The 22,539-nt window shown below is 44.3% G+C and overlaps 1 protein-coding gene across 6 annotated transcripts in view; it reads left to right on the top strand.

Annotated features, from left to right (window-relative positions):
- FHIT (fragile histidine triad diadenosine triphosphatase) overlaps nucleotides 1-22,539 on the top strand; it is a 1,226,786-nt gene that overhangs the window by 1,104,273 nt on the left and 99,974 nt on the right. The gene's annotated exons all lie outside the window — the stretch shown is intronic.

The raw sequence follows: 22,539 nt of genomic DNA, 5'->3' as shown, positions 1-22,539 counted from the left end.
ATCTTTAAATGCAATTAATATTGCAGGGATATCTGCAGCATAAAAAGGAATTTAAGTTAAATAAAAGATTGAACCCTTTTGTCTTGTAGGACTAATCTGGTGTTTTTAATTGATTCCACAGTTCTTTTCCTCCCCTCCCTCCAGCCCCAGTGTTGGTGACCCGGCTGGGCATTGACAAAGGGGAATGTGATGTCTCATCTGGGTACTTGTTACTTTTCTTTTTATGCAGTGTTGTTTGTTTGAAGAAAAGGAGATGGAAATGTTATGGGAGGGAGTGGAAAGCTGGTTTGGTTTCAGGTGCTCAGAAGAAGGGCCTTCAAGGTGACCTGATTATGGTGGATGTGCCTTCATGGGGAGCTTCAGTCTATTGCTGCTCCTCGGCAACTTGTTTTGAGGTATATGCCTCTGCATGTGGAGGATCTATTTAGCCATCATAGCAGAGCACATTTTGAGAGTTTGTGCACTCCCATGTAGGAGTCAAAGGCTCAGTGATATGTATGAGCACTGACTCTTGTTTATCTTATTACTACATTTTTTATCCTTGCCTACTTCCAAAAAACATATCACATTCTTCCCTCTCCATTTTATTTTCGGAACAATCCCATGAAGTGAACATGAGGCTGAAAGGACGTTAGAGACCCAAGTTTGTCCAGTGAGCCTCCTTGTTAGTTGATGGTTTGATTCCTAGGTTCCCAGTTATTAATCCAGCACTTCAACCAGTACATCTCTCTGGCCCTTATGCATCTTGGGTAGGGTTCAAGATCCTGGGGAGGGACCAGGGGCTGGAGTGGTGGTGGTGGTAGGGTTGCCAGCTTCTGGAGATTCAGGGGTAGAGTCTGAGGAAGATAGGAACTTCAGTGGGGGACAGTGTCATAGAGTCTTCCCTCCAAACCAGCCATTTTATCCAGGGGAATTTAGTCTGCAGTCTGGGGAGATCCGAGGCCCCACCTAGAGGTTGGTAGCCCTAATCCTGGATCCACGTAAGCATTATGCAATGAGGCAGTTTTTGTTCCTTCATCCAAAGCAACCTGGGCCCATTCCTGAATAATACCCTTTCAGTGTTCTTTTGCAGCTGGATTTGCCTGTGCAGAACAGGAACATCTACTTCGAAAGTGCATTGAAAGCACATTATCTAGCACGTGCAGAATGGGCCCTGAAGAATTCAAGGGGGCTGGATGAGCTAGGGTTATTTTGAAACAACAGAAGAAGGTCTTGGTAACATATTAATATTGACAATGGATTTCCACAACACAGAAAGTTTCGCAGAAAATGTAACACTTTCTGGTTGCTTTAGAAGGGGGGGGGGAATGGCTTTTTAAAGCTCTGCATACCAGGAAGAAAGTATTTCTCGGCTGCTACAAATTAAATAATTCATATATGGTTTGCAGAACTTGCCTTGATATAATTTTTTAATTAGAAATGCTTTAAAAGAGGCAATATCCTCCCACTGAGCCGCTGGTTTCTCTGGATCTGTTTTTGACTCATGTAATATTTATTACAACACCATTAAGGTGTAAATGAGAATCAGCGATACAGGTATGCGAGTACGGTACTGCTCCTAATTGGAATGTTCCCACTGTTTCCCTCACCCCCAAATCCTTTAAAGCAATTTATGGCTTTCGCACCATCAGAAAACTGGTGGGAGGTTCAGTCTTGCAGCAGTTAGTAAAAAAGATAACACCTCTCTCCCCAAATAAGTTTGCAAATGTGACTCCGATCATTAGGGAACTGATGCTGTTTGTGCAGCCCTGGGCGTCCGTCAGCATATCTGTCATCCATAGGCTTGCCAATCTCCAGGTGGCACCTGGAGCTGTCGTGTTATTACTGCTGGTCTCCAGATGGTTAAGAGCAGTTCCCCTGGAGAAAATGGCTGCTTTGGACGGTGGCTTCTATGGCATTGTACCGTACTGAGCCCCTCGCCTTCCCAGACTCCTACCTTCCCAGACTCCGTCTCCACGATCTCCAGATATTTCTCAACCCATAGCTGGCAACCCTGGTTGTTGACTGCATGCTCCCCTCATTGGCTGTATGGACAAGGAAGAGAGCTATACAGGTTAGTGAACATGCAGAAGAAGAAGAGAAGAGTTGGTTCTTATATGCCCCTTTTCTCTCCCCAAAGGAGTCTCAAAGTGGCTTACATTCACAGTTTTGAGAGGGGAGGGACAATGTCAGAGGGCCCACCCTCCACATCAGTCATTTGCTCCAGGGTAACTGATATTAATTGGGTGGAGATCAACTGTAATAGCTGGAGATTTCTAGGCGCTACCTGGATGTCAGCAACTCTATCTGGAGATCAGTTGTAATCTCAGAAAAAACTCTAACCCCCACCCATCTAACCACCCCACCCATCTGACAGCAAATTCTCTATTTTAATCCTTTGTTGAGTAAAGACATATTTAATTCTGTACGTCTTGCATTTACTTCCCATCAACTTCTCAAGATCCCCTTGAGTCTTTGTATTTTGGAAGAGGGGAAAAAAAACCCTGTCCAATCTCTCTACACCATGCATAATTTTATAAATCTCTACCATGTCCCCCCCCCCCACCACCACCAAACTGAAAAGTTGTCACGTTCCCTCACAGAAAATGTGCTCTAGTCCCTTAACCCAACCTCTCCTAGATCCTGGGGTGTCAAACCTGAGACCTTCTACAGGCCAAACAGAGCCTGTAGACATAGTTCCTCAAAATGTTTACTTTGTCCTGTACTCATGTAGTTCCTCAAAGATATACATCCTCAAAAGGTTCACTTTGTCCTGCTGGTCCCATGTCCAACGGGTCCAGTTCAAAATCCTTCAAAATCCACAGGACAGATTTCACTTTTGAACTGCAATGTGTGTCAGAACATAATGATTATGGCTAATTTAAGCACAGCCCTGTCATTTCTTCAGTGATGTAGCATATGTGGTTGTCACATGTACCACAGAGAGTTGGCATATAAAATTCTTTGATTGGATCAAAGTGGCTTGCTTTATAAGAGAGTAGCAAAAGAGTGTGTTTTAATTGGAATGTTAATTTTTTTTTAAAGTCCATAAATTATGAGCATATTTTAGTCAATAACCTCTGAGATTAGAGTTGTTGGGCTCTGAATGGTTCATTAATTATAATTGCTTGACATACTTATTGTCTGGTGAGCTTAACTTAACATTGCTCCTGTAATTTGGGAAGTGACATGGGCTCCAATTTTATGGAGGGCTGAGGTCTTCTACTGTTATAATGAAGCTTACAGGGGTTCTTCTCATTAAATACTATGCAATTCATGGCCGTGGGCATTTATTTATGAATGTGCAAATCATCGATGAAAGGGAAACATTGCTAAAGATGCCTCACTTTGGCGTAGAACAGTGTTGTTTTTGTGCTACCTATTTGCTCATTAGAATATGTAGCCCATTAGGAAAAAAGGTGACACATTCATCAATTCAAGGATTAATAACTCAAGTCCTAGTGATTCCCTCTCGGAGAGCGATCTCATAAGAAATCCTTCTTCATTTAAAAAAATTGAAAGAGTTCAATTCTTTGGGCCATGTGATACCATCTTGTGATACCTATATTAATGGGGAAAATGAGACCACTCCGTATCTTGTCATTTGTTTCTTCAATAATTATTAGGAAACAGTTGACCAGGACTCTCACAGTAAGTTTTGATTCTAGTGTGGCATAGTGGTTAAGAGTGGCAGCCTCCAATCTGGAGAACTGGCTTTGATTGCCCACTCCTCCACACACAACCAGCTGGGTGACCTTGGGACAGACACAGTTCTATCAGAACTCTCCCAGTCTCACCAACTTCATAAGGTGTCTGAGGTGGGAAGAGGAAGTAGAGGCAATTTCTTCTGCTTTAATCAAACCATTTGCTTGGAGTTGAAGGGATTTCCAGCTCTGCTGCACCTTGGTGTGTTGTCTGTCCTCTTCCCTCCCAAGAGTTTCTTGTCATCCCTCAAAGGTTGATGCAAAGCTTTGTCAGCCTTCAAGTGTTGGTTGAAAGAATCCTGGGATTACAATTGACAGAGATTAGTTCCCCTGGATTGTTGGCAGAGTTTAAAATACACACCAGAGCACCAGGCTGTTTAAAAAAACAATATAGTTTTATTTATAAAGGAAAGAAACTTTGTATAGAAAGAGATGCTGCTGATTTGGTGCTCCTAGTGGTATCAAAATGACAGGCTTTTTTAAAAATCAAAGACCAATTCCGCAAGGGCAGAAAAAGCCAAGCCAGTGCCCATAGGACAGCAAGGCTAAGCCCTGGTATCACATGACGTCGGCACCGGCCTGGCCCCATACCAAACCTGTCCATGACCGTTTACGCACTGGCAACTTCACTGCCCCCACTCCCATGCAGGAGCACAAATTGGGGGCGAATGAGTTGCACCGGGCCAAATGTTCCCCCGTGTGGGTGCAGGAAGAGGTGGGGCAACCTGCCACAACTGAAACTCCAGCCTGCAGCCCGGCATGAAACGTCCAGTGCATAAATGGCCCATATGAAGAAACACCGTTGGTTTCTTGTAGAAATGTGCCCAAAGCAAACGAAACCAATTGGCAAAATGTTGTGTCTTCTGGAGATTTATTAAACGCAGAAATAGGGTGTTTGATGCCCCCCCTGGTTCAACACTGGGTGGATGAGAAACATGAACTGGAGGACTTTTTTGGGACTGCAAACCTTAAAGCCACGTCTGGCAGGTACGGAGTCTCAAACCACCCTCCAGGAGAGAGAGAGCTTTTTAATGTTCCATTTGGATACCATTTCCCCCAAGGGACTCAGTTCTACAATGGATTTTACTTGCTTCTTCCAGACCCTTTTTGCTCCCTTTGCCCCTTTAAATCAGCACATTACCAACACCTGGGTTGTCAGGGTGTGCTTTAAGTGTGAAGTGGGTGACAAACTGGTTGGGCACAATTGAAGAAGTAACCCCTTTACTGAAGAGCTATTGCCCATGTGATATCCTGTACCCGTAATACTGGTGGTGTTATATCTAAAAAGGTAAAGGTATCCCCTGTGCAAGCACCGAGTCATGTCTGACCCTTGGGGTGATGCTCTCTAGCGTTTTCATGGCAGACTCAATACGGGGTGGTTTGCCAGTGCCTTCCCCAGTCATGACCGTTTACCCCCCAGCAAGCTGGGTACTCATTTTACCGACCTCGGAAGGATGGAAGGCTGAGTCAACCTTGAGCCGGCTGCTGGGATCAAACTCCCAACCTCATGGTCAGAGCTTCAGACAGCATGTCTGCCGCTTACCACTCTGCGCCACGACAGGCGCTTTATGTTATATTAAGGTAGGTGAACTGTGGATCTGGATAGGATGTTGTGTATAATTTATTTTAAAGTGTTAGGGTGTGCTTTACTGGCTACTGATGAAAATATGATTTTGTTACTTTACATAATGTATTGCTTTCATTATTATAGACTATAATTGCAACCACTGAAGAAGCAATAGAAAGCGGGATTGAATACCCGGGACCCCATTCCAATGGTTGCAAAATTATTTAGGATTGGATTTAAGAAATCTCAAGAAGACCCAACTTTTTGCCTCTTGGTTTCGTTTGCTTTGGGTGCCCATCCCACACCTGGCACAATTAAGGCCCTCTGTTGCCCCGTGGCAAAGGAATGTGGAAGCTTCCCTGTCTCCCAGTCTGCCACAGGGGCCAATGGGACCTATCCAGCCGCAGGCCCATATGGATGGGGAAGAGCTGGGCTTCCCCCTCTTACAGCCTCCCAGAGGGGAGGCGGAATGAGGCAGTTTTTAAAATTCACACAAAAATGGGATTGCATTGTAAAAATAACCCCCCTGCCTCCCCCTCCCCATGGCAGAACCTTCCTGCCCTCACTGTGTTGTAGGGATGAAGAAATCTGGGGTGAGTGGAAATAGCCCCCCCCCATGGGGACACAGGTAGTGGTATGCTGTCCCACTGCAACCCACCGCTGTGCGGTAGTGGTCAAAGGTCATGTGTTTTTTTAAGCTGAACAGTGCAAATAGAGTTAGTGTAAAAGGGGCTAGCAACACGTCTCTTTTAATTACTTCACAATTCGGAAAACTTCTGCCTTTAACCACTAACCTTAACATTTTTAGTCCCCTTATGCTTTTGTGAATGGCAATTGAGCCCTAAGGGCTGATTAACTTAGTCTGTTATTCTAGCAAGGCATTATTTGTTCTTCATTATGCTGCATACTTGTTGGGCATCTTCATGATGCTGTTTGCTAATTTGTTGCTAGTTTACTCTCTCTTCATTGTCTGAGGAATGTGTGCATGCACATAAAAGCTCACAACTTGAAGAGAACTTTCTTGGTCCTAAAGGTGCCATTGGACTCAAATTTGAACACATATTTATCCTGGATGCTTTAGCCTGATCCAGCATTAAACAGGGGGTTTGACTAGATGGCCTTATATGGCCCCTTCCAACTCTTTGATTCTATGATGGTATCTAGGATATAATGCCATAGAGCAGCTATTTTTTTCCCCCAGTGGAGCTGACCTCTGGAGATCAGCAGTAATTCCAGGAGATCTTCAGGCTCTATATAGAGATTGGTAGTAGTTCCATAGGGTTGCCAAGCCTCAGGCAGCCCTCCCCGTTGTTAAAAGAGCAGTTCCTGAAGGTTGCTTCCGTAAGACTCAAAAGCCATCTCAGCTGGAGCATCCTACAACTCAGGTTCAAAGTCACATGGTCTGGTCTCAACGTAACCTGCAATGGAGGTGAATTGATATCTGAAGAGGTCACAAAAGCTCATACCCTGACACATATGTTGTCAGTTTTCAAGATGCTAAAGAAGACTTGCTGTTTGCTACTGTTAAAATGGAGAAGAGAATGGTATAAATAGCTTTTGGTCCCCATTGGGGAGAAAACTGGCATATAAGAGAAATAAAAATATGAACTTTTCTCCCCTTGGTTGTTGTACTTAACTCTACTGCAGGTTGAGCTCACTAGCCCTGAAAATCTTATTCAGTTTGTAATTAAGCACGAAACATGAAAATTCAGACAGAAATTCAGGTGAAAAGAATTCTGGACCCAGATTTAAGCACCATATAGCTACCGGTTCTGAAACCACCATACCTGCTATTTTGGTAGGCGTGCGATATTTTTAAACAACGAAGAAAGGCAATCCAATCTTTCCAGGAAATAAATATCGCTGCTTATATATAAGGCAGTTTAGCGGAACATTTAAAAAAGCGGAACATTTTTTCTGAGACTGTTATTGTTTTGTGATGTTTATGTGGAAAGATATAACATATTTATAGGCTGTAATCAAGTTTTTGATATTTTCCAGTAATGCTAAAAGCTAATTAAGATCTGGAATTAGCTGAACAACTTAATAACTTAAATAATTGAGTCTTTTTGTAAAATGCATAATTTATGTACATTAACAAGGGGGGAAGTTCTCTTACTCTGTGGCGTTGTTGATGATTCAAAAGAGCTGGCTGATAGTTAGGATTGACAGCTCCCAGTTGTCAAATTGCCAGAGATTTGGAAGCATAGCCTCAGAAGGCTAGAATTTGGCGGAAGAACAGGGCTCAGCAGAAATGCGGTGAAGCTGCCATTTTTATCTCGGTAGTCTAGAGAGGAGTTGTAATTCAGGGAGATGGGACCTGGAGCTTGGCAACCCTACACATCAGTACCAAACCCAGTCATAGACATTTGTGCTAGGAAGACATCTGCCCATCATCTGCCTGGCATCTCACTTTCTGGTGTCCTGTCATGAGTAGGGAACTGGCCATTCGGTGAGCTGCCCGTATGTCTCAGAATGAATTCAGATGTGCCCACTGGCAGCTAATCTGCTGAATGCAGGGACAAAAAACAGACACTATGGTCTAGCTCAGGGGTAGTCAAACTGCGGCCCTCCAGATGTCCATGGACTACAATTCCCAGGAGCCCTTGCCAGCATTCGCCAGCGAATGCTGGCAAGGGCTCCTGGGAATTGTAGTCCATGGACATCTGGAGGGCCGCAGTTTGACTACCCCTGGTCTAGCTGATGTCTCATTTAACAGAGGCATTCGGCTGCACAGGTAGAAAGGTATGGACAAGAAGCAACTCTGGTATACACACATCAGTCAGTTTAGGGATCTAAGCCAGAGGTGGCCAAAATTGGCTTTCCAGATATCCATGGACTACAATTACAATGAGCCCCTGCCAGCATCATGCAGGCAGGGGCTCATGGTTACTGTAGTCCATGGACATCTGGTGAGTCACAGGTTGGCCACCCCTGATCTAAGTGCTTGTGACCCTGACAATAACGCTTCTACTTTCATAAATGAGATGACTGACTTTCTTGCACTGGACAAAAACAGCTGCAGGCACCAATGACCGAGTGAGTACTACTCAGTTGTAAAGCCGCTGAGGACTACTGGGCTTGACTCGATCTCCCCCAAGGAGCACAAAAGCAACGTGAGCAGGAGGTTCCCTTGTATATAATCAAGAGGACTGGAATGAGATGCATTTTCCAGGAGACCATTTTGCAGTGAAGCGCTTAGGCTGCCTAATGGTAAGGAGACTCCTGGAGCCAGTGCAATCTGAGGGGGGAAGGCTATGATCTGATATGATGACCTGATAGCAGGAGGACACAGAGTGACACTTTGGATATCAGCTGTTCAACACCCCCACTTGGATCGGGCAGGTTTTGAAAATCTTGAAAGGTTCGCACCTTCCCACCTCTCTGAAATTGCTGAGGTTCTTCAGTGCAGTAGATCTTTTGATGTTTTTATGAACCAAGAGCCTATTTGTAAACACAGGCTGTGCACGGGACACTGCAAAGGCCTCTAGTGCCATACTGTCAGGCTGCAACTGTTCAGTCTCTCTGGATCCCACTGCTGGCCGAGGTGTTGATAAAGAATAGTTGCTGTGACCCTTTATGATGAATTCCAATATCCAAACTTGGCACAGCAAATCAATCGTAATTAAAAGGGGTCCAATTGCAATCACGCATTCAAAGCATTTTCGTGTATGGGCTGGTTCTTTTAAACATTGGCTTTATTAATGAAAGTCTGTGTGGTAGTTGCAGGCAGCTATTGACCTTTTTCTGTGCTCAATTTCCTGATTTTGAGTTTATCATTCCTCCTGCATTGGCCTGAAAAATCCCTGTTTCAGTTCTACTTTTAGACCCATGACTCATTTAGACTCATTTCTGTGCCCTTTTCATTTTCCTTGCACAGTATTATTATTATTATAATAATCATACCCATTTTAACAAGAGCTATTGCACACTCAAGCTATGACTATTCCAGCAAACAGGGTAGGTGATCCAAGGAACCTATTTGGTTGAATAGAGAACTTCAGGAGGAGCTAACAAAGAAAAAGGAAAAGTTCAAGAAATGGAAGGGAAGACAGACCTTTAAAGAAGAGTATCTGCTAGGCCCTGTGTCTGCTAGGCATCTACTAGGCACTGTAGGACCGTTTACGCACTGAGAACTTCACTGCCCCAGCTCCCGGGCAGGAGCACAAATCAGGGATTGATGAGATGCACCCAGCCAAATGCTCCCCTGTGTGGGTGCAGGAAGAGGTAGGGCAACCTGCCACGACTAAAACTCCAGCCTGCAGCCCAGCATGAAACCTCCAGTGCGTAAACAGTCTAGGTCAGCCATCAGAGAGGCCAAAGCTGGGAGTGAGCTGAACCTGGCCAGGGAAGCCCACTATAACAACAACAAAAAAGTTTCTTCAGATATGTGAGGGGTGAATGTAAGGTAAATGAGGCAATAGGCCTGTTGTTGGGTGAAGAGGGAAAGACTCTGACAGAGGGCAGAGAGAAAACAGAAAGGCTCAGTACCTATTTTGCCTCTGTTTTTTCTTGGAAGAATATGGACACCCCTAGGGATGGTATTAGGCAAGGTATCTTGTCAAGGTGGCAAGTTAATATGAACAGAGATGTTGTCAAGATGCACCTGGCTACACTGGATGAGTTCAGTTCCCTTGGGTTGAAAGGTGTGCACCCAAGAGTGCTCTAAGAACTTTCTGGAGAGTTTGCAGAACCTTTGTCCATCACTTTAGGACCTCTTGGACGACTGGAGAGGCGCCAGAAGACTGGAGGAGATGGAATGTTATTCCAATTTTCAAAAAAAGGGAGGAGAGATGAATCAGGAAGCTAGAGGACAGTGAGCCTGACCTCATTTGCAGAGAAGATAATGGTGCAGATTTTGAAGGGGGTGATCTGCAAACATGTGAAGGATAATTTGTTGATTGGGAGAAATCAGAACAGCCCTGCAGGAATAGCCACTTGCCGACTGACTGCCTTCATCCTGGTGCTCATTTTAAAATACCATGTCCAAAAACATTGGAAGTCTATGTGGTGCAGAGAACCACTACCAGAATCAAGAGGTATAAAGTATTAAAGAGAAAATGTTCACAAGTATACTTTCAGCACAGCACCAGATTGAGCAAGGGATTCCAAAGAAATGGGCAGAACACAATTTCTCTGTCGCTCTCTCTATAAATGCCCTATCAGGTGTTAAAATATAGGACAGCCTCCTTAACATTTTCCATTACCTTGCAGCTTCCTATACCTGTCCAGGCCTGCACATAGTAATAACCACCTTCTTCAGACCTCAATTAAGAGTTCTCTTTGCTTTGGTGGACTCAGCATAAAGAAGACCTTCCTCTTTGTTTCCCTGAGTTTTATCACCTCTATTTATCACCTCAGGCCATATCAAATATGGTTCCCCCCCAGAGATCTCCATGGGTTCCTTCCTGAAGTCTCTCTAAAATTTAACTCCTCCAAGTCTCTGTTCCCTGCTTGAAGTGGTGTGTATGTGTGTACGTATGAACTGGCCCGTCCTATTTTCTCTAGCTAGCTGTATTAGCATTTATTAAGAGGTATCTGAGGTGAACCTGGAAAGCCCTTGACTGACTTCCGCCTCCCTGCCTGTTCTCTTCCCAGAGAGAGAAAAACGTTTGAAAAAAACACAAAGACTTTTCTCATATCAACCTCAAAAATGCATTTCTTTACACCATTCACGCATTCCTACTTCTTTCGAAGGATCAACTTGATATGATACATTAACAGGCAAACTCATTGGGTAAAAACAGAGTCAGAGGCATGCACTTAGGCTGTTGGACATAACATGGTCTTCCACCAGCGAGTAAAATATCCATCATTACTTTCACTGTTGAGTTACAGAGACCTCTGCAGGTAACTGGGATATCTGAGTTTCCAAGTTCATCTGCTTGATAGAGTCGTATCGTGCCTTTCTTTTCTTTCTTTTTTTTATAGCTTTTTCCCAAAAGGGAGGGAGAAGGGAGAGAACATTCTTGTACATGGTTCTCAGAGGACAGTCAATTGCTGTTAGCAATTCAGCCCACAACACCCAGGGAGGTCAACTGGAAAAGTTTTTTTTAATGCTTCCATGCACTAAGCTGCCGAAAGACACAGTAACTGCTTCCTTTCACAGAGAGTTTATACAGATGTTCACAGCCAAAGATGAGGCTGAGGGCCTTCATTTCACTCGAGGAGCCAGGGTTTTCAGTAGCTGGCCAATCTGGCCAGGAGGCTCTTGATAGGAGCTTTAGGATGCTTTAGGATGCTTTGGGCTGATCCTGCGTTGAGCAGGGGGCTGGACTAGATGGACTGTATCCACTGTTAGACCAAAATTATTTGTTTATTATAAATATATTTCTTTGAAGATAACTTTCAGAAAGTAACTGCATTGGTCTACAATAGAACAGCTAGATTTGAGTCTAGTGATTTCTTAGGGGCCAACAAGATTTTCCAGGTATGAGAACTTTGAGAGTCATCTTGGAGTCTCGAAAGCTCATGCCTCTTAAAATCTTGTTAATCCCTAAGGTTCCACTAGACTCAAATCTAGCTACTTATATCCTGTCTTTTCTGCTGTTGACAGATGAAATATATGGCTGGACCTGAGTTGATGGCACTCTGCCATCCTATTACCTGGGGGTATATTACCAATGCTTGCTTTACATATTTATACAAGACGTCTCTTGTGGTGTTGCCCATTTTAACAGTAGTATTTTGGGGTTTTTTTATTATTATTGCATTAAAATATTTATGTCCTGCGTTTCCTTGCATCTTGAGGTAGCTTACAAGTTCAGGAAACTGGTGAATATTAAATCAATCTTTTACGTATGTCTGTATTTTGCTCTTCTTGCCAATGGGGACCCAATATAGCTTAAGGCTATATTGTGTATTAATTTATATAAGGCTATATAAAGCTATATAAGGCTATATAAGGCTATATTGTGTATTAATTTATATAAGGCTATATAAGGCTATATAAGGCTATATAAGGCTATATAAGGCTATATTGTGTATTAATTTATATAAGGCTATATAAGGCTATATAAGGTTATATTGTGTATTAATTTATATAAGGCTATATAAGGCTATATAAGGCTATATTGTGTATTAATTTATATAAGGCTATATAAGGCTATATAAGGCTACATAAGGCTATATTGTGTATTAATTTAAATACACAAAAAGAAAAAAATAAGGCTCACCTTAGTTTGGTGCTAGACTCGGGGTCCATTTCCGGTAGAATACTTCTTTACTAAATGATTAATTAAACTGTGGGATTCAGTGCCGGCAGATAAGGCAATGCTAATGAGCATTGACGACTTAAGATGGGATTAGGTAGATTCATGGAGGATAGCGACTCCATTAGTGGTTATTAGCTGTGGTAATTAAGGAAACCTCCATATTCAGAGTCGGCAAACAGAGACAACACCAGGGCCCTTGATCTGTAAGCCCTATTTGTTGGCCCTCCAAGGAAACTGATTAGCCTTTGTGTGGGCTACATAAGACCGCTAGTTCTTATGTTTCTTCACAACTCATGAGTTCTGGACCAAAAGTCCTTTGGTTCTTGCCCTTCAGCTTGCAACGTTGGCCACACCCACCGGCTCACCTTTGGTGCTCTCCAGCAGCTCTCCATGGCTGGGGCTCCCCCACTGGCAGCGCCCCCCAGTGGGCAGCGGGAAGTCAGGGGCGCTGGCGGGAAAGCAAGCGGAGCAGGGGCTCAGGTGGCATCAGTGACGTCCCTCAGGAAAAGACTACCCCCCGGGCCTCAGTAAAACTGTCAAGCGTTGACCAGTCCCTGGTGATAAAATGGTTGGGGACCACTGCTCTAGCACACACCACTCCCCAACAGGGTAAAAAAGTCCCTGTTCTGGCAAGCCACTTTGCCAACTCTGGAAACTTGGATCCACCCAGAGAGCCCAACATGCTGCAGGACTCTACCATTTTTATTTCCACCTCTTCAGGAACTGGTAATTATCTTTCCATTGACCCCCTATTCCAGACTCTTTTCCTTTCAATCCTTTATTTCCCCATCTGCTAGACTGATAGTGTGCTTGTTATATGTTTGTCTCTGTCGACTTATTTTACTTTCCTTTGAATAAAAAGCTGCTTATTTTATTCTTAAATATCTGTTGTCTGCTTCAAGTTCCTAGGGTGCAATTACCCGGTATACATCGGCTTTTTGATCTGTTAAAGTTACTTGACCTCTCGTAAGCCACTCTCCAAACTTGGCATGTGTCTCCTGATGCACCTAATTCAGGTAACAATTCCAGTGGCACCTTGAAGACCAAGAAAGTTGAATTCCGGGTATCAGCTTTCATGCGCATGCACAGTTCTTCTTAGACCTTCATAAGGTTGATGGAGTCCCATTCCGTGTGGCTTAATGTGGTGCTTTCCCTGAAGAGGGATTCAAATCGGTAGCCATATTGGTCTGAAGGAACAGAACAAAGTCCAGTGGCACTTTTAAGACCGATGAAGTTTAATTTTGGGTATAAGCTTTCATGTGTATAAGCTTTCACTGAGAGCCAGTTTGGTGTAGTGGTTAGGAGTGCGGACTTCTAATCTGGCACGCCGGGTTCGATTCTGCACTCCCCCACATGCAACCAGCTGGGTGACCTTGGGCTCGCCACGGCACTGATAAAACTGTTCTGACTGAGCAGTGATATCAGGGCTCTCTCAGCCTCACCCACCCCACAGGGTGTCTGTTGTGGGGAGAGGAATGGGAAGGCGACTGTAAGCCGCTTTGAGCCTCCTTCGGGTAGGGAAAAGCGGCATATAAGAACCAACTCTTCTTCTTCTTCATGTGCATAGGTGACAGTTCCTCTCTTTATAAATTCAGCAACTAACTCAACAAGGGTGCATGAGTGTGTACCAATTTAAAATTATGCTACTTTATTTGGGGGTGGGGGAGATAGCATCCTTCAGTGCTGTACATGGAGGGCAGCCATATTCACTTTGCCCTGCTGTACAACATCTGGGCATGATCAGAGTTCATTTGTAGCTCAAAGGCTCCCACAAATATTGCCATGTGCAGATCTAGATTGCTAATATTCTGGTGTGAGTGGGAAATGTAACGGGGGAGGACTAAATGGCATTGCTCGTAAGCCTGTTTGCCCCCTTTCCATTGAGAAAACGGAAGGAGGAGGCAAGGGGGATTGTTCCTCCAGATTTGGTTTTGTTATTAATGGAACCACAAAAGGCAGGAGAAGAAGAATACTTGGTTCTTATATGCCGCTTTTCCCTACCCGAAGGAGGCTCAAAGCGGCTTACAGTCGCCTTCCCTTTCCTCTCCCCATAAGAGACACCCTGTGAGGTGGGTGAGGCTGAGAGAGCCCTGATATCACTACCTGGTCAGAACAGTTTTATCAGTGCCGTGGCGAGCCCAAGGTCACCCAGCTGGTTGCATGTGGGGGAGCACAGAATCGAACCCGGCATGCCAGATTAGAAGTCCGCACTCCTAACCACTACACCAAACTGTAGGAGCTCTTTTGTTTTTATAATCTTTTCTTCTTTAAAAAAAATCACAAAGGGTCACCCCATCTTTGTGTTGTTTTGTATAAGATCAAAAGAGATTATCTCCAGATGCTGAGATATGGAGCCAAAACTCTCTCTCTCTCTCTCTCTCTCTCTCACTCTCTCTCTCTCTCTCTCTCTCTCTCCCCCCCCATCTATCTGATTTTTCCTGCCACATAGGAGCCCTATGGGATGCAATGCCACCGATAATTTCTCCTCCCCTGGAAAAGAAAAAGAATTGTCCTAGATTCCTTCCCCTTTTCCTATTTTAAAAATACCTGTTTTTGTCATGTTATAGATTCAACTCTTTGAAGTCACATTGATTTTGAGAGGGGGAATAAATATGCCAAACAAAATTTTGTGCATATACCTGTAAATGTATGTCAGAGGGGATTCTGTGTTCTATGATTGTGGGTACAAAAGAGTGTATTTCAAATGTTGTGTTCTTATGAGTTGCCCTAGTTAATACACGTATAAAAGTGTTGGGTTTCTGAAAGCGCCCTCTGGACAGATGTTATGAGATTTCCTTCTAGCTGATGGTGACTTGAGATCTTTGGACATGACATTCTAGAACCTTGTTTCTCTAAACCAGAAGAGTAAGGTTGCCAATTCAGGGAAGGCCCAAGTCTGAAATTTGGAATTCTTACCAGTATATGACCAGATAGCTCTGAAAAGCACTTGGCTATATACTGCATCTCTCATCAGTGATGATAATGATGATGATGTTATCTGTTCAGTTGTGTCTGAACCTCGGTGATTCTATAGGAAAGTCTTCGCCATGCGCCTCTGTCTCTGACTGCTTCTTTTAGTTGGTTCATGGTCACCCCTGTGTCGGCTTTGATCGTGTCGAGCCAGCGGATCCTTTGGCGACCACGTTTCCTTTTGCCGCTGACCATGCCGAGCATTAACGATTTCTTCAACGAGTTTGACCGCATGATGTGTCCGAAGTCAATGACCGTTGTCCAAATCAGAAGTTTTAACTTCTGATTTAACTTTTGGTTGCTGGAACTGGCTTTGCAAAATGCATGTCATGCGGGCCAAAAGATGCAGGCTTGCACATATAAAAGTTCAGTAGGAAAAGACTGATTCTATTGTGTGCAAATGCGGGTGATTATACAGCGTAGTGTACAATCAGGTCTCAGAGTCGCCCAAAGGGACAGATGAAAGCAGAACATTCATTAATTCAATCCGTCCAAGTCAGGTGTGTGCCACTCCCACTGTAGCCAAAGGGCACTTGCCTCATTCTAATTAGTGTTCAATCTGCATCTCTGGAAAGAGAGCATTCATTACACAGGGCGGAGTGGGCAATTACTTTCCCTGGTGAGAAAACCATTCATAATTTTGATTCACATGGTGGGAGACAGTATCAAATTTGCTAATGATATCTAAGTCAGCAACCTCACATTCAAATCTCTCTGCAGCTCTCTTTTTTAAAGCATGGAAGCTAAGCAGGGATTGTTCCTGGTTAGTATTTGAATAGGAGAACACCAAGACCATTTACGCACTGGGAACTTCACTGCCCCAGCTCCCGTGCAGGAGCACAAATCGGGGGCGGATGAGGTGCACCAAGCCAAATGCTCCCTTGTGTGGGTGCAGGAAGAGGCGGGGCAACCTGCCACAACTAAAACTCCAGCCTGCAGCCCGACATGAAACCTCCAGTGCGTAAATGGTCTATGGAATGCCAGGTGTGAAGTCAGGTAATAACAAATCACCCCTGAATGTCTCTTCCCTTGAAACCCCCATGAGGTTGCTGGAAGTCAGCTGTGACTTGATGGCAAAAACAATTAAATAAACTGCAAAATATTGAAATTTAGATTTCATGGTTGGCCACAAAATGGCCTCGGAAAATAAAATACTCTCCCACTGTTTTCTAAATGCTGCTCTTTGAAATGTGTGTTATCTGTTTTCTTGTGTAGCATTATACCTGTTTGATCAGTGCAACGAGCAGGAGGCCATTGTTGTCAACTGGTGGCATGTGAATGGGGAAGTCATGGCTCTTCGATAGCAAAGCCAATGAGGTTGATTTCTGTAAGAGCAATTGCCCAAACATCAATAGAGATGGTGTTGGTACCTGCTTTGTTTTGGGGCTTGGCTTGCGAATCTGCTTCTCTGTTCAGTAGCCTGATGTTGGGTAAGTAGGCATTTTAGGTGGTCATGATTTGCCAGGTTTGGTAACCCCTGGAGAGTTTTGAAAGAATGGCAGCTAGAGACTATAGGTACTTGTGGTCATGTGATATTTTTGTATGAAGATGAACCAAAGATCGCAGGATACTGAGCCAGCTTTTGAGTTCTCCAGAAGGCTTCAGGAGGTCCATCATGTACACCAGGTCCATCGCATGAATGGCCTTAGAAGTAAGTACCAGAAGCTTAAACCTGATCCAGAATTTAACCAGAAGCCCATGCAGCTGCTGAAGCGCAGGCCAAATGTGGGTCCTTGAAGGTGTTCCTGTGAGGACCCAGGCAGCTATGTTCTAGACCACCTGCAGTTTCTGGATCAAGGACCAGCCTGGGCTGGTCTAAAAATGTGATGGATGACTAGCTATGGGTCACTGTCCTTCAGTCTAAGGCAAATCCAGCATATCACATAGGAATTTATTGTTGCTGTTGTCCCTAAACAGATTTCTTTTTTTTCCCCCTCACCAGAAATGTTACTTGTCACAAAGAACAAATCTTGGTAAAGTTTGCTTTCCAAAAGTCATAAACTCATATTTGATCAAATACTTTCAGAGAAATGCAACTTGTTGCTTACACAGGAGGCCTTTGATTTATGACATATCAGTAAAAATATGGATTGAAACCCCCGTTTGCCATATTCTATTTTTTTTTTGCAGATCCGTTACACTCTGCAGATGTTTTGAGCATGCTGTCAGCTCCAAGATAATTTAATAGGTTGTATAAAGGTACAGGGACCCTGTGCCTCTCATCAATACAGCTATTTTACGATGCCATCCTAAGAAGAGTTACTAGGACACACACTGAACCATGAAGTTGCCTCATACTGAAGCAGACTCATGGTCCATCAATGTCAGTATTATCTTCTCAGATGGGCAGCAGCTCTCCAGGGTCTCAGTGAGAGGACTTTCACGTCCCCTGTTTCTTCTGACTGTGATGCTGGAGACTGAACCTGGAACCTACTGCATGCCAAGCAAATGTTCTCCCACCGAGCCCTGGTCCCTTCTGTAATGCAGGCTTGAGAGAAAAGTCAGGAAACGTCACTCTTTGTCTAGTTTCAGCTGTCAATTAAGGGTAGACTGTCACTGAATTACTATACAAGAAGTGAAGTAAGTGATATGGAATGGATTGGATCAAGAGCCAATTTGGTGTAGTGGTGAGGAGTGCGGACTTCTAATCTGGTATGGCAGGTGCGCTCCCCCACATGCAACCAGCTGGGTGACCTTGGGCTCGTCACAGCACTGATAAAACTGTTCTGACCGAGCAGTGATATCAGCGCTCTCTCAGCCTCTCCCACACGTCAAGCAGATGTTCTAGCACTGAACCAGAAGCCCTCCTCTGCACTTTATTGGCAGTTTCTGCAGCACATGCACCTTGCCTCCATCGAGAATAGCAAGAAGAACCTTTCAGGGGGGGAATAACCAACCATGTTGCTTTCTAAATTTCTATTCACGAAATGGTGGGTTATTCTAAAATGCATGAATATAGTTAAAATGTGCCATCTGTACCTCCATGCCTCCATTTTTCAGACGGGTCATCTTGTTGAGTGACAGTAAGAACAGAATTGCAAAGACTCAAAGCAGCCTGAGATTTGGTATCTAACAAGTGGGAAAAAAAGTCTGCAGTTTAGCTTCGGGGGCTCTGCTGGGATTACAGAGCAGCTTCCAGTAAGCAAGCTTGGTGGGGTCTGCCCCCTGAACCCCCTCCCTTCCCTGGGCAAATAAAATTTGACACGCACCCCTTCCTTGTCGGGCCTGATAGCAAAAATTTTATTTAGTTATAAATTTGATAGATAAAGATCCTTTCAATATTTAATGACTTTGGTGGATTGAGGCCGGGATGAATCATCAAATCAACAGTCACAATATATTTATGTTCCAAAGAGGGCTTGTGGAAGGTGAAGGAAAGATCACATTTCCCTGGCAGGTTAACCAAACCGAACCGCTGACTTGAATGACTTCCAGCGCTTGAATGAACAGTGCTGGAAGGGAAGGTAAAGCTAATAAATAATGAACATAAGCTCCACTAAAAGCAGGTGGAGAGTCCTGGGGATTTGTATTGTTCTTTGAAGTTTCCCCTCTCTCTCCCATTTGGTCTGGATCAAAGATATATCTCCATTTTAAAGAATTCATATGATGCTCTTAATGTACTGCCTCCATCCAGGCTCAAACCAAATGCGAAGATTCACGCAGTCTCCAGAGAATTTCCAGTTCCTAGATTTTTAACATTCAGGAAAGTCTGGCTACTCTTTATGGAGTTTTCTGTGCTAACTGTTTCAAAGAGAATTGTATGAATTGTTGGCCTGGGAAAATGTATCATCGGTCTGGAAAGACCCGGAACATTTCTTCATGGAGGGAGAAAACACAAGTGGCTTCCTGCTGGCAAACATGGGATGGTAAATCCTACGTCTGCAGCCTTCCTCGTGGGGAGACCCCTCCCATGTTTTCCCTCTGCTCCTTTGAGCCTTCTTGCCACCTGACAAGGCTGCAAGGGAAAAGAAGCCAAACTTCTCCCCTGCCCCCACTCCTTGGCTTGGCTTGTCAATCACAGCAAGCCACTAATCACAGCACAGCAGTTCTCTTGTGGACTGAAACTTTCTCACCCCCCCCCACCCCAAAATTAAGGCTTTTTAAGGCACTTCCACTTTGCTATGTGGTAATGCCACAGCAGAAATACATCTTTAATAAAATCTACACTGCCCTATTGCTATGGAGAAAGGCCAGAATGATACAGCACTCCCCCTTTTGGGATTTGTTTTTTTTTGGGGGGGGGGGTTGGCACTTTATTTCAGTCTGCTTGGATTTCTGAGACACTGCACATTGTTCCTGCAGCCCAAGAAGACATTTTGTGCTAATGGTAGGCTTTAACAGAAGCTGCTCAAACCCCTGTATGATCAGCAGAAGGCAACCACATCACCCAACCCCTCCCCACTTCCAACTCATTTCCCACCTCTGGAAGATGCAAAGAGGACTGTTTTTGCCTGCCCGAGTTGTGAGAAGGCTGGACAGGTAACGGAAGGCCAAAAGACAATTTGTGCTAATGGTAGCCTTAAAATCAAAGCCCACACATGGCTAAATGATCGGGAGAAGGCAACCAGATCATCGATCCCCCCCCCCCACACACACACCTTTCCAGCTCATTTCCCATCTCCAGAAAACAAAAACGGGACTGTGTTTTGCCTACCTGATCCCAAGAAGACCGTGGACACCTTTAAAAATATTTTATTTCACCTTGGATAATATAGGTTTGCAGTCCCACTGTAACATGGACCGCACCATTTTAAAAAAGAAAAATTACTCAAAGCAGGAAATGGAGAGGGGACGGCAGGAGCAAGGGTGGGACAAAGCTGCTGAGACTATCATGCATTTCCCCTCCATATGTTCTTTTCCCTGGTTGCTCACCAGTGGCTTGTGCATTTTAGGGTGGTAAATCCCCTTTCCTGTATATACCGCATCACGATTTAAAACTGCTGAAATTGCAAGCTGTCTACTGGACAGCCTCGGGACGTCATGTGGAGGGGGCTGAATATGCCGCCAACATTTGGAGGCTGTACAGCTACATTTGCCACGTGCAGAAATGCCCTCGTTTTCCACTCCCCTGGGCTGCTATCAAGAGGAAAGGGACCTTTGCAGGGTACAATGCCACAGAGTCCCCCTTCCAAAGCAGCCATTTTCTCCCGAGGAACTGATCTCTGTGGTCTGGAGATCCATTGTAATACCAGCAGATCTCCAGTGTCACAGCTACTGCAAACAGAATGGTTAACTAACTAAAACCTAATTGATCAGATCCTAACAACTGCTGTTTCACCTTCTTCCTGATTAATGCCTGCACAGCATTCCGTGTTATGCATTCTGTTCTACCCATTACTTAGTATGAAGCATGTCCCAGTTTCTCAGATATTTATAGGACAAGAGACCCTCATAGTGCCTTGGCTAGTGGGACTACATATTATTTATTTCTTGTTTCCAGATGGTTTATACTGTAGCACTTTTAGTAATAGACTGTCCAGGGTAATCCAAGGTAGGGCACAATATCTTTTCAACTTCTGGACCTCTTTTATATCAGGATACTTTCCTGATATAAACAGCCAGTTTTATGTAGTGGTTTGGAGTGCAGACATCTAATATGGCGAGCCGGGTTCAATTCTGCACTCCCCCCCCCACATGCAGCCAGCTCGCCACAGCACTAATAAAGCTGTTCTGACCAAGCAGTGATATCAGGGCTCTCTCAGCCTCACCCACCCCACAAGGTGTCTGTTGTGGGGAGAGGAATGGGAAGGCGACTGTAAGCCACTTTGAGCCTCCTTCAGGTAGAGAAAAGTGGCATATAAGAACCAACTCTTCTTGTTCATCATCTACAGTTGCCAACTTCCAGGTGGCACCTGAGGGCCTCCCACTATTACAATTGATCTCCAAGTGACCAAGATAAGTTCCCCCTGGAGAAAACGGCTGCTTTGGAAGGTGAACTCTATGCCTTGTTGTTGTCCCTTCTCCTCCCAAACCTGCTCTGCCAGGGCTCCACCCCGAAACTCTCCAGTAGTTCAGATTCAGAGCACCTTTATTGGCATAACAGCAACAAACATAGGATATTGAACAGGAGGCCAACCTGTCTTCATCACAAGGACCAGACATGGTCAATGCTGCTGGAATCACCCAACAATGTTACACTTCTTCACCCGGCCCTTAATAAGCAGCTCAGCGGATATCGCTAGGCAGGGATTTCCACCAAGTGGGTGTCTTCGCTGAGAAAGCCCTGTTGGCACAAGGCATGCCTCTGACGCGAGCAGCACTCAAAAGATGCATCCTGGCTCATAACATCTGGGAGTCATGGGGGGGGATTCTTTGGTTTATTTCGGAGATTTTTATACCACGTCCCAAGTCTTGCTCAGTCTCTTCAGGGATCCTGTACATTTATGTACATGTTGTTAATATGGGGGCACTATCAGCAGTGAATTTTTAGTTGGGCCAGAGCTTGCCAAGTATTTTCCTCCCTCTTTGATTCCCGTTTGCTCTATCCCAAAGCGAGGCGAGCCTGAATAATCCTGGAGACATTTCCTTTGGACTCTCAGCCATACTGCAGCAAGACCTTTGGGAGAGAGAACCTGTGAAATAGGTGTGCTAGCAAAGACATGAACACACTAAAAAAAAACTTGAGGAGGGGGGAGGAACCAGCAAGCCTTTAGGCAACCAGTTTCCTGAAAACAGAGTATCTTACGGTTGGTGATTTAGAAAATTAATGCAAAAACACCATCTGCTAAACTTCAGATCTATGAATACCGTGTGGTCTGTGGAGAATACAGACTGTACGTGAAACTATTGATCCACCATCTGCTTCAACACGATCCTTTAGCTATTTTTTTTCCCTCCCTGTAATAAGTGTTACTTTAGTAATTTGACATTACAGAGAGCATCGATGCCCGGATACGTCTTGAAAAAAAGTTGGGCTTGGGTGTGAGGAGGGACGTATGTCACATATTCTGTGTATTTTTCTACCACCCTTTTGTCACAGCGTTCCAGGCATCCATATGTGGCTGAAAAAAACAAATCCCCGTGCTCAAGGGAAACAAAATGTTTCTGCTAAAGTGGCCAGACAGCAGAAAGTTGTTGGACATACTCGAGAATTGCAGAATACACA

Source organism: Paroedura picta, chromosome 3, assembly GCF_049243985.1.
Source record: "Paroedura picta isolate Pp20150507F chromosome 3, Ppicta_v3.0, whole genome shotgun sequence".
In the NCBI taxonomy this organism is placed as follows: Eukaryota; Metazoa; Chordata; class Lepidosauria; order Squamata; family Gekkonidae; genus Paroedura; species Paroedura picta.
This window is presented reverse-complemented; position numbering and strand designations above follow the sequence as displayed.